The sequence below is a fragment of the Phacochoerus africanus genome, chromosome 11 (genome assembly GCF_016906955.1).
Source record: "Phacochoerus africanus isolate WHEZ1 chromosome 11, ROS_Pafr_v1, whole genome shotgun sequence".
Classification (NCBI taxonomy): domain Eukaryota; kingdom Metazoa; phylum Chordata; class Mammalia; order Artiodactyla; family Suidae; genus Phacochoerus; species Phacochoerus africanus.
In genome coordinates this window covers 92,196,301-92,209,491 of record NC_062554.1, presented here as the reverse complement: position 1 = coordinate 92,209,491, position 13,191 = coordinate 92,196,301, and the positions used below count along the sequence as shown (strand labels likewise).

The following is a 13,191-nucleotide window of genomic DNA, read 5'->3' as shown; positions in this document are numbered from 1 at the left end:
ACCAGAGCAACAGCAGTGACAATGCCAGGTCCTTAACCTGCTGAGCCATGAGGGAACTCCAACTTGTGGATTTTTGTCATAAACAGTTGTAGTTAAAGAAGACATTGTCATTGATCCACACATCGAAACTTGCTGATTCAACATTTCCAGCCTAGCCATCCCCTCAACCTGTTCCCTGTGATAACCATAAGTTTTTCAAAGTTTGTGAGTCAGTTTCTGTTCTGCAAATAAGGTCAATGTATCCTTTTTTTTTTAGATTCCACATATAAGTGATAGAATGTGATGTTTGTGACTCACTGTCTGACTAACTTCACTTAAGCATGGTAATTTCTAGGTCCATCCATGTTGCTGCAAAAGCCATTATTTCATTCCTTTTTATGACTGAGTAATATTCCCTTGTATATATGTATTATATCTTCATTATCCACTCTGTCAATGGACATTAGGGTTGCTTCCATGTCTTGGCTATTGTATATAGTGATACAGTGAACATTGGGGTACACATATCTTTTCGAGTCATGGTTGTCTCTGGATAGATACCCGGAAGTGGGACTGCTAGACCAAATGGTAATTCTATTGTTTAGTTTTTTGAGGAATCTCCATACTGTTTTCCATAGTGGTTGTACCAATTTACATTTCCACCAGAGTGTAAGAGGTTCCCCTTTCTTCACACCCTAACCAGGATTTATTGTTTGTCGACTTTTTTTTGTCTTTTGTCTATTTAGGGCCACACTCATGGCACATGGAAGTTCCCAGGCTAGGGGTCAAATCAGAGCTGCAGCCACCGGCCTGTACCACAGCCACAGCAATGTAGGATCTGAGCTGTGTCTGAGACCTGTACCACCACTCATGGCAACGCCAGGCCTGAGCGAGGCCAGGGATCGAACCTATGTGCTCATGGATGCTGGTCGAGTTCGCCAACCACTGAGCCACAATGGAAACTCGTTTGTCGACTTTTTGATGACGGCCATTCTGGCCGGTGTAAAGTGGTACCTCGTAGTAGTTTTGATTTGTATTTCTGTAATAATTAATAATGTTGAATATCTTTTCATGTATTTTTTTGGCATGTGTATATCTTCTTTGGTGAATTCTCTGTTTAGATCTTCCCAATTTTTGTTGTTGTTTTTTTTTGATGTTTTTTAGGGCCGCACCCATGGCACATGGAAGTTCCCAGGCTAGGGGTCAAATGGGAGCAGTAGCTGCTGGCCACAGCAACAGTAACATCAGATCCAGTCTGCATCTGCGACCTACACCACAGCTCACAGCAACGCCGAATCCTTAACCCACTGAGCCAGGCCAGGGATTGAACCCACATACTCCTTGTTGCTAGTTGGGTTCATCACCGCTGAGCCACAACAGGAACTACAAAAAAGCTAAGTTTAAATAGGTCTTATTTTTTGTATTTTTATTGTCATCACTCCAGGCAGTGGATCTGAGAAGATATTGCTGTGATTATGTCAGAGAGTGTTCAGCCTATATTTTGCTCTAAGAGTTTTATGGTATCTGGTTGTATATTTAGGTCTTTAATTCATTTTGAGTTTATTTTTGTGTACAGTGTTAGGGAGTGTTCTAATTTCATTCTTTTAAATGCAGCTGTCCAGTTTTTCCAGCACCATTATGGAAGGGACTGTCTTTTCTCCATTGTATATTCTTGCCTTCTTTGTCATAGATTAGTCGAGTGTAAGTAAATGGGTTTAATAGTGGGCTTTCTATCCTGTTCGACTGATCTATATTTCTGTGGTTCAACTATCAATATGATAAAATTCATTGAGTTAAAACTTGTAGGTTCAGTAACTTCTAGTTCTATCAATAAAAGAGATTCATGGAGTAGCAGAACTGTGAATGTTGTTCCTTCTATCCTTGCCTTTTAATTTTTTCACACTCTTTTCACTTTCTTTCAAATGTTTTAAGATATTCTTCCCTCCCCTCTGAACTTTATTGCCCCTAAACTTCCTTACAGCATCTACACACGTTCTTTTCTTTTTTTTTTATAGCAATTACAAGTTTCTATGGATTTGCAAAGCATCATTAAAACAGACTGGACCTTCATGATATGCTGATAAATACTTCCTTTTCTAAATAATTATCCTTACACACATATTTTGTTAATAGCATGAATAAGATGGAAAATAACAAAACAAAGATGCTAAGTTATCTACACACGATACAGTATATGATACTTAAATCATGAACGTATTTGCCATGGGGCACACGATATACTGCGTAAGTTAAAAGTTTAACATTTTCTTAGTGAGGATGAGAACTAACACATGCTGAAATTTAAAAAATAAATTTCATGCTGAAATTCAAAATGGTGCATTAAGACAGTCGCAAAAGAAGGGAGGCAGTCAGTACCCCTTTAACTCGAGCAGCATCATTGGCAAGCCTGGTCGTCAACGCTCCCGTGGTGTTTTTAGGGTCATCGAACCAGCTCACATCCTGTGGCACAGAAAATGATTTCATTATCTTACAGACCTATTCATGAGACAGAGGGCAGGGACAGGATTATCTACCACTTCTCTCTCCAACATATAGCACCCAGGACCTGACACTGAATAGACAAGAAAGGCACTTCATAGACAAACTCATAAATAGGTCATTTTATTTGTCAAAAAAAATTTTTTTGAGTGCCTGCTTTGTTCCAACATAATTTCTATGTGCCAGATCTATTCAAGAGTGACCAAAAAAGACAGATCTGCTTCTAGTGATAGATGCCACTAATTTATACATGTCAGGTGGGAGAAAATAGAGCAAGGTAAGAGGGAAAAAAAAGTGAGGGAAGGCATTATTTCATAGACTGAGGAGGAGAGAGAGAAGGTCTCTCTCTGGAGTCCCCTTTGTGGTTCAGCAGAAACAAACCTGACCAGTATCCATGAGGATTCAGGTTTTTGTTTTGTTTTTTGTTTTTTGTCTTTTTAGGGCTGCACTCACGGCACATAGAGGTTCCCAGGCTAGGGGTTGAATTGGAGCTCCCACTGCCTGTCAACACCACAGCCACAGCAATGCCAGATCTAAGCCAAGTCTGCAACCTACACCACAGCTCACAACAACCCCAGATCTTTAAACCACTGAGCGAGGCCAGAGTTCGAACCTGTGTCCTCATAGATACTAGTCAGATTTGTTTCCACTGAGCCACAATGGGAACTCTGAGGATGCAGGTTCCATCCCTGGCCCTGCTCAGTGGGTTAAGAACCTGGCATTGCCATGGATGCAGCTTGGATCTGAAGTTTCTGTGGCTGTGGTACAGGTCAGAAGCTCTGATTGGACCCCTAGCCTGGGAACTTCCAGATGCTGCAGCTATGGCCCTAAAAAGGAAAAAAAAAAAAAAGAAGAAGAAGAAGAAGAAGAAGGTCTTTCTCAGGTGACATTTGAGCAGAAACCTGAAGGATAAGATTATCAGAGACAAGGAAGAAATAGCAAGTACATATGCCCTGAAGCCAAGGCATACTTCATCAGTTCAGGAACCATCAAGAAAGCCATAAGGAGTGCTGCCAGCCTTACAAGCATCTTTGTGTGAATGTGTAAAAGCTGCCTCTTCCTCTGGACAGACTTCCATTCTCATTGGGCCCTCCTGACCACCTTATGCATATTCAGTGAAGCTAATGGGTACACAGTAGATTGGAAAGGGTGAAGCTACAGAAGATGAGGTCTCAGAGGTAGTGGGGACTACATTGTAAGTGACCTTATAGGTAACTGATAAGATTCCAGATTATATCCTGAGGATTAGGAGGTGGCTTTCAGCAGGTTTAGGGCACAGGATATGATCTCACTTTTAGACAAATAATTCTGGCTTTTGTGCAATGACCCCACTGGACTGGGATAAGGAGAGCAGCAGTGAGAGACCAGCTAGGAGGCTGCTGTAATATTAAACAAAGAAGAGGAGTCAAAGATGACTCCAAGGTCTTCAGCCTGAACAACTGGTAGAAAGGAGGTGCCATTACTGACATGGGGGAGGACGAGGGAAGGAGTAAGCCCTGGGGGAGGAGAGATTCAAGAGTTCAATTTTGGAAATATTGGGTATGAAATGCTTATTAGACATCCAGATAGAGAAGTCAAATAAGCAGATAACTGTTGCTTGGGGCAGAATAAGTGATTTGGGTTTTAAAAATCAACAAAAGAAATCTAGAACAAAATCTAACATTCAACATAGGATTTTCTCTGTAAAACCAATAACATTTTTAAATACATACACAAATGGTGGAAAATAATGTGAAAAAAGAATGCATATATATGTCTGAGTGGGTTACTTTGCTGTACAGCAGAAATTGACAGAATATTGTAAATCAACTATAATAAAAAGTTTTAAAAGAAAATTTTAAAAATACACAAATACCAAAAAGATTGTAAGAAGAATCAGATTACGTCTGTTACAAAAATAACTATGGACCTAAGAAGTTATTTCAAATTGTGATTTGCAATTAAGGCAGTGGCTTGTCATTTTTCCAAAATATTTAAGAAAAAAAAGCATTATCATTTATTATGTTATGTATCAATTTGCTTTTTGTAATTGCTAAGTGTTTAAGTGCCACCCATACTGGAATGTAACTTCCTTGCAGAAAGGGACCCAGATCTGAAGGCCTTACAATACATAGTAAGTATTGTGCTTTATAAGCAGAAGGCACTCAGTGCACATTGGCCAGACATAATAATTTATGGAGAGGGCATTACAAAAAATCAACGGCTGAGCTTCCAAAGTATAATGGACCTAGGAGTTGGCCTGGGGGCTGGTGGGGTAACGGGGCACTTGGCCCTGGACCAAAGCCTTGAATCTCACTTGAATCTCAGTTATAAATGTGGTTTGACTGAATATCATAAGACAGCACCCTCAACTGAAGAGTGCTCTCTCACTCACTTGGTTCAGGCCTGGCTCTGTCCTTCACAGGCTGGCAATCCCCATAAATATGTCTTCTTTTTAAGTGGCAGTGGGAGGGGTGGGAAGGGAAATGTGCATGTCATTCTGAAACCCAACACAGCCAACCAGTGCTTCTCAGCCAGGGTTCAGGTAACCCCTGCACGTCCAGGACATCCTTCTGGAGCACCAGTGTAGTAGAGATTTTAAAACGTGAACTCATGATGTCACAGATAACACTTGCATGATTGTTCAGGAAACCTTCCCCTTGGAACTTGGCTGCTTTGGGTGGCAGGACCAGACCCCCTTCTCCTCTCCCCAGGAAAACATTCCCATCTGTCTGTTGTCAGGGTTTTGAAGGTGTAAAATGTGAGAGGCATTCCGTGAAGTCCTTATCAGCTAGTCACACTGCAGCTTGAATTAGTGTATCAGTTTAACCCCAGCAAAGATAGTGGCAGGAAAGGGGCTGACTTGTCATCTACGGAAAGAAGGGGTGCAGAGGCCTTGTCTGGGTGGGGAGAAACAAGTGTCCTGGGTCTCCCAGGGGAAAGAAGGAAAGAAAGGGGGGAGAGGGCTGAGGGGTCTTGAGGATCACTGCCACCTGCTCTGCCTACAGCTGCTGAGGTCGAGGCTGCAGGGGAATCTGCCCTGGAGACTGTTTGTCTCGCTGGGATCCTGGTCCCTGTGCCCACGCACAGCAGACCACCCAGGGCAGGTCTCTGAGCCTGACCAGATGGGCGGCTTGGCCGCAGCTCTGAGGTGAGACTGAGCGCAGATCAGGGCAGGAGCTCGGAGTAACCTGACAGTGCTCCCGCCAGCTCCCCATGGGCACATCTCGGCCCAATCCTCAACACACATACCTGTCTCAGCATGGACCTGAAAACCATGTACCGCAGCCGCTTGGTGAGGATCTCTCCGGCTTTGCCAAACGTGAAGCCCTGTGAAGAATAACATGCCACATGGGAAAGACTTGTCAGGAACCCAGCCACTGATGACACAAAAGGAGGGGGATGTGGTGCCATTGCTAAAGCAGGACACCAGACAAAGTCAGAAAGCGCGATTTCAAGGCTTGGCCATGTTTTGGTGACTGAGCACTATGGTGTGTAGCTGCACCTCGGGCAGAGTTGGAACAGCCCAGTTTTGAACTCGACATTATGCTCCCCAGCCACCTGGCAGGCCAATCAGGGCTTTGTTGGGAAGTGGTTTTGTTTGCTTGTTTGTTTTTGTTTTTTGTCTTTTTGCCATTTCTCGGGCCGCTCCCGCAGCATATGGATGGTCCCAGGCTAGGGGTCGAATCGGAGCTACAGCTGCCTACACCACAGCCACAGCAACATGGGATCCGAGCCGTGTCTGCAACCTACACCACTGCTCACAGCAACGCCGGATCCTTAACCCACTGAGCAAGGCCAGGGATCGAACCCGCAACCTCATGGTTCCTAGTCGGATTCATTAACCACTGAGCCAGGACGGGAACTCTAGGAAGTGGATTCTTTGCCCCCTCCCTGACCCTGATCCTTTCTCTCTGTGAACCAGTGTCTGTCCCTCAGGAAGCTGGGGAGTTGTTCCCAAGGCAGGGGGCCCTCTAAACCAAGGGTCTAAATTATGTATCATCCAAAGCAGAACATTTTTGTGCTACTGAAAAGGATGCAGTTCATGATTACACCAGGACCTGAGCTGTACTCTCGGGGAAGAAGAATATATAGCCACCCAGCCATAAAGGATGCAGAGATCAAAGATCTGAAATATATCGCTTTAATTAGAACAAAACAAAACAAAAAAGGCTAGGAGGGACCTGGGTTGGGGAGGAAGGATTACCAAGAAAGAATCTTCTGCACTGCCCTGTCCCGATCCCCCAAAGCTATAACCTGTGTCTGGAAGGAGTGAAGAGAGTTTGGGGAAAGAAGAGAGTAAGATGTGATTGTGCGGCCATGCTGGGCCACATCTGGAAAGGAAGAAGGACAGACCTCATCCCAGAGAGTTTGGGGATCTGGACTCGATGGAAGCAATGCTCTCGTTTCTCTCTGGAGCTCTGGGGAGCAGCAGGCTGCAGATGAGGGCTGCCACACAGTGGCCTGGGGAAAGCAGAGTGGAAAGGGCTGGATGGTGTATGACAAGAGGAGAAGCCCCAACAAGAGGCCCAAGTCTCCAGCAGAATCAGAGAAGCAGAGGAGGACAACCAGAGTGTCCCAAGTAGCATGCTGGACAGTACTGAGAGCAAGGCAAGAAACACGTGCAAAGAGCACAGTGAGATAGAGCCAAATCTTCCAAGGGGTCCTGATAAAGGAGACAGCAGTTGGACCATATAGCTGAGGGCCCCAGGCCCCTGAAGTCACCAGCATGAAGCTGGGGTGGAATGGGATGTCCAGAGACCAGCGCCCTCCACCCAGGGCTGTAATGGCTGCACAGCCTCACCTATAACACAGATACCCACCCAGGGAGAAGTGGGAGATGGAGAAAGGACGGGTTAACTGAGTTGAAGCCTGAAGTTACCGAAATGATTCACTTTCCTTGGAAATGCCCAGATTAAGATTTCCACTATTAGACTGAATGAAATCTGGACGATCCTACCCACTTCATGAATATTCCTGCTGTTATTTTTGTTGAGAACCAGCCATTGTTAAGTACTTCACAAACATTATCCCTGGAAGTCCTCATGACAAACCTACAATCACCGTTTTATAGAAAAAAATGGAAGTTTAGAGGGATTGCTATGTTGCCAGAGGCCACAGTTCTAAGGTGGCAGAGCTGGAATCTGAATCTGCGTCTAAGAGAATCTTACCCAGAATGGGAACCCAGAGCCTGGGACTTAATCCCCCAGTGAGCGCCTTCCTTCATTTCTAAATGAGGAGGTAGCATTCGTTTGAACATTATTATGAGGTACTGTGCCTTCTCTACACTTCTAAGGTCCTGTGATTCAGGGCATCTCATCTCACCTTGTTTGCCAGTCAAGCCAGGTTCCAGCCTCTCCAAGCAGAGTCGTGTTACAAAGGTACCACTTTGACTACCTCTGTTTCACCAATCCACATCTCCAGTCCAAAGCCCAGCTCCCTCCACATTCCTTAACCACCTGCACCCTCAGCAAATGCATAGCTCCAAAACTCCTATGGCCTCAATGGTTGGTATGGCATCTCATATACAATTAGTGTCACATGTATTCTAGGACAATAAAATTCCCCAAAGAACGCCAGTAACAAAGGCGTTCAGTCTGTTTTCTTTAGGACCACCTATCATGTGTAGAAAAGTATTCTGTTTTTTCAAAATTCAAACACTTGCTTACACCATGTAAAATAAACAGACCTGTTGAGAGTTCCATTTTTAAAAATTACAGGTGATTAATCAATCATTCATTTAATAAGTATGTTTAGAACTGCCTCCCATAGGCCTAGACACTTAGTCTTGTCATCTCTTTCAATCATCAAGAGTCAGCTACCATTATCCCTATTTTACAGATGAGGAAACTGAGGCTTAGGCAGTTTAAGTTACTTACCTGCCCAAAGACACAAAATTAGGAACTGGTGCAACACGTCCTTGAGCCTGTGTCCAATACCAAAGCTCATACTGCCTTACCTTACTGAGCCTTTAGGTCTCTTAGTTCCTTGCAATTTACTTTTAGCCAAATCCGTTGCAAGCTATAAAATCTGACTCTTTACAAATGTTTCCTACAGCTTTTGTTTCAGGACTAACATTCTTCCATTATTTCAAGGGTTCTTTGTCCTTTAGCAAAAGTTGAATAATAAGCTCTTCATATTTTTTTAAAATCAGCATGACTTGCTGGGGTTTGGGTTTCATTGTTGCTTTGGAACACTGGAAGGCATTTCTTTGAGTAATGAAGCGGACTGACACTGGCAGTACTTATATCCAAACGTATGTCCAGGGCTCCCCTAAATCCCATTTTTAGACCCCAGTTCTCTTTCCAACCATCCTATTAGATCAAAATCCTGTTCCCTCTGACCTCATTAGTATTTCCAGTTAGGGGAGGAGATGGTGTGGAGAGGGAAGGAAGGGAGCCAGAGGAAGCAAAACATCTTAAACACATCAAAGAAACTTGGCTGCCAATAGCCCAGTGAATGAATAGACAAGCAATTCTACTAAAATGCAAAAATGAACTATTTTTTGGCCGCTCCAGAGTGTATGGAGTTCCCAGGCCAGGGATCAGATCCAAGCAGCGAAAGCTGCAGCTCTGGCAATGCAGAATCCTTAACCCACTGTGCCAGGCTGGGGATCAAACCTGTGTCCCAGCACTCCCAAGATGGCACCAATCCCATTTGTTCCACAGCAAGAGCTCCAAACGCAAATTACACAGATGTTTAGTAAATTACCCCAGTTGAGTAACGATAACTTTCTCAAAATGGACAAAAGTGAAAATATAGACATTTACCTGAAGGAAGAATGTAATAAAAGAAATAATTCCAAGCATTAGAAACAAGAGTGAAAACATGTTACTATGCTGTCGTTTGGTTTCACGATCATCATTTCTTGTAAAAACCTGTTAAGAAAATATTTAAAGGGTTTTCAGTTTAATCACTGAAGCAATCATTCAAAGTCTGACCCATTTCCAAACTAGCACGGGCATTCGGGGTCAAGAGAGCCTTAGTATATGGAGGTCAGGCTGGCTCCTTCAGGGCAGACCTAAAAGGGGACGTCTTGTGCTTCCCTAGGAGCCAAGAGTGGGCCTGTCATTCATTCACAAATGGACCAAGCCCGCACCCCCCCTTTATTTTAAGGCCCACACCCATGCCATATGGAAGTTCCCAGGCTGAGGGTCAAATTGGAGCTGTAGCTAACAGCCACAGCTGCCATAACAAAGCCAAATCTGAGCCACGTCTGTGATCTACACCACAAATGAAAGCAATGCTGGATCCTTCACCCACTGAGCAAGGCTAAGGATTGAACCCGAGTCCTCTTGGATTCTAGTCAGGTTCGATACCACTGAGTACAATGGGAACTCCCAGTCTGTTCTTCCTTTGATGGGAAACTGCATCAAATGGCAATTGGTTGTTTTACAATCTGGACATTTCAATTTGTCTGAAGTTGAACTGTGTCTGCTGATGTGGTTTTGGTGAACCAGAGGTGCTCATTCATTGAGCCCAGGCCCTTTGGAAGAAAGGAGGTTCTCAAACCAGCCTTCTTTGTAGGATGGGGGTTAGACAGTTAGGGGCGGACCATGGCTGGCTGACCTAGAACCACCCTTTGGAGACCTTGGTTAGAAGACCTAATGGGAGGCCCTGGGCTTGAGGCACACAGACAACAACACTCCACAGGGAAAGAAAACACATCTCCCTTCACACTGGGCCCAAATCAGTCTTGGAGGAGAGCCTCATTCCTAACCCAATCCAGGCATGTTTATCTCTTAAAAAGGGAAAAAAGCTTTGGAGTGCCTGTCGTGGTTCAGTGGAAATGAATCTGACTAATATCCATGAGGACTCAGGTTCAATCCCTGGCCTGGCTGAGTGAGTTAAAGATCTGTCATTGCTGTGGATCTGTCATTTAGATGCGGCTCAGATCTGTCGTTGCTGTGGCTCTTGCGTAGGCCAGCGGCTACAGCTCTGATTTGACCCCTAGCCTGGGAATCTCCATATGTCATGAGTGCTGCCCTAAAAAGACTTAAAAAGAAAAGAAGAAGAAGAAGGAAAAAAGTTTGGGGGAAGAAATCAATTTTTCTTGATTAGTCATTCCAATGAAAATATTAGCTGACCATCAGTGAGCTCCCACTCTGTGCCAGGCATTATTCTAAGCAAATTTATGTACACTATCCTTGATCCTCACAACCACCTCTTGAGGGTTTTTTTTTTTTTTCTTTCTCTTTTTCTTTTTAAGGCCGCACCTGTGACACATGGAAGTTCCCAGGCTAGGGACTGAATCAGAGCTACCACTGCCGATCTACACCACAACCACGGCAATGCCAGGTGTGATTCACCTCAGCAACCTATGCTGCAGATTGCAGCAGTGCTGGATCCTTAATTTGTTGAGCAAGCCCAGGGATTGAACCCCCTTCCTCATGGATCCTAGTTGCGTTCTTAACCCACTGAGCCACAACAGGAACTCCAAGGTTTGTTTTATTATCATCACCATTTTAACAGAGGGAACCTGAAGCATAGAGAAGTTAGTTAATTGCTCAGGATAACACAGCCAGCAAGCGATGACTCAAGGATGTACCCCCGACTGCTGTAACTCAGAGCCCACAACCCTAAACTTTGGGTTATACAACTTCAAGGAGGCAGAGAGCTTGTTGCCTACCCAATATCTAGGATCTAGAGAGTCAGCCCTGGACCATGTGTTTCTAGGCCTATCATTACATGAGGAATGAGGAAAACAGAAGGTCTGCAATTTAAGTTTTTTGTATATGTAGCCAAACCTATTCCTAACTGCTTCATTCCTTTTTTTTTTTTTTTTTTTTTTCCTTCTGATGATGCCATTGTCTGCCTGCAAGACAAATGTGAGAACAGGGACTAGCCCCAATGTATAGTGGCTATGAGGCACCCACCAAATGCTTATATAAAGTTCTAACAGAACACAGTCATGTTAATTTGTTTCTGAAGGGTTACTTCTGCACTATAGTAGCAAGGTTGAATATGTGTAACAGAGACCATATGGCCTGCACAGCCTAAATATTTACTCTATTACCCTTTATAGACAAAGTCTTCTCTCCCCTGGCCTGGAACATGTGCTCCATGTAATCACACAGTTTCTCTTCTTCCTACTCTTTCAGCACCTAGAACAATACCTGGCACAAAGCAAACACTGAGAACATGTGTCCTGAATGTCACTTAAATAAGTTAGCCGGCTCTGGGTGCCCTTGAATATTTATACATCTTTCTGTATAATCAGAAGTTAGTGTTTGGGCTGCATCTTGTGGAGTGATCCACCTTTTTCTCCACAGTGTTTCCAACGTTCCGGCAAAGGCACCTGAGCTTGATGTTGGAACGTCTGCCACTAAACAGAAAGGACTCCTGCCTAGCTTGGAACGTAAAATGCCCTCATGGAAAGCAGGTGCAACCAGGCTCTGTCAACCTCAGTCTTTCGGAAGCCATCACGTTTGGTTGCAGCTTAACATGCGCATGGCCTGACACATCCTGACAAGCACCTATCAGGGTGCAGCCATGTGACAGATGTGTGAGGAACTCTATATGACAGTCCTGAGGCTTACTTAGAGTCCAGTGATGGCAGGTAGGGGACAGTCACTTAGCTTCATGGACTATTTTTCAGGGATCTCGTTCCTGGGGCTCTAGGACAGAAAGTGACTGCCATGACAAAGGAAGCTTCGAAAAAGTACCTGTTTTATCACAAACCAGACATCCATTCCTACATCCTCAAGCTGATTAGTGTCATACGAAAGTGCTTGGGTTTTTTTTGTAGCTTTTGTATACAGTTACAAATATGAACAGTTCATTTTTCACACGAGCAAACCCCCAAATGGACAGAAACACTTACCCCTATCATCCTTGAAAATATTATTGAAAATGCTGGTTGCAGACCTCCGTTTATAATGGCACAAAATATGCCAACCACAAAATAAGGCCATTCAGTTATATTCAGCTTCAGAATCCTCCAAAAGGAAACTGGAGGTACGTGTTCATCCTGGAGAACACAAAACATTACAACAGACTAGTAAGGAAAAGAACTGAGAGTAGAGTGTGCTGGGGGTTTGGGATGAAAATGCTATAAAATTGGGTTGTGATGATTGTTGTACAACCATAAATGCAATAAAATAAAAAAGAATTGACACCTAATTGATTTAAGTGATGTAACGTTCTTCTGTATGTATGGAAATTTAAAAATGAATAGATCTTATTCCTACTTCCATATCAATTGATGGCTATTTAACTTTGAAACGAGTGCTGACAGATTCTATTATATTCCTCCTTTATTTTTAAGAAGTAAATGATGATTTCATAAACTTTTTTTTTTAGGATCCTGCGTGCAGAGGCTTCATGTGGGATCTCAGTTCCCAAACTCCCAAACCAGGGATCAAACATGGGCTATGTTGCAAAATACCAAATCCTAACCACTAGACCACCAGGGAAGTCCTCTGATTCCATAAACTTTTAAGTCTGACTTGACATTTTAAATGTGACAAAAAATTTTGTAAGTAGGGATGAAGGAATAGAAATGTTTATATATGATGACCCATTATAATCTGTCTCTTTACATTACAAATTCTATTTCTAAAGTTCTTGTTATATAAATTGTCTTAATAAATTTTTTTTTTTGTCTTTTTAGGGCTGCACGCACGGCATATAGAGGTTCCCAGGCGAGGGATCTAATCGGAGCTACAGCTGCTAGCCTATGCCACAGCCACAGCAATGCCTGATCCAAGCCGCATCAGCGACCCACACCACAGC

The 13,191-nt window shown here is 43.6% G+C and overlaps 1 pseudogene; it reads right to left on the bottom strand.

Moving 5' to 3' along the window:
* Positions 1–13,191, bottom strand: part of LOC125111638 (ATP-dependent translocase ABCB1-like) — an 88,379-nt pseudogene that overhangs the window by 22,011 nt on the left and 53,177 nt on the right.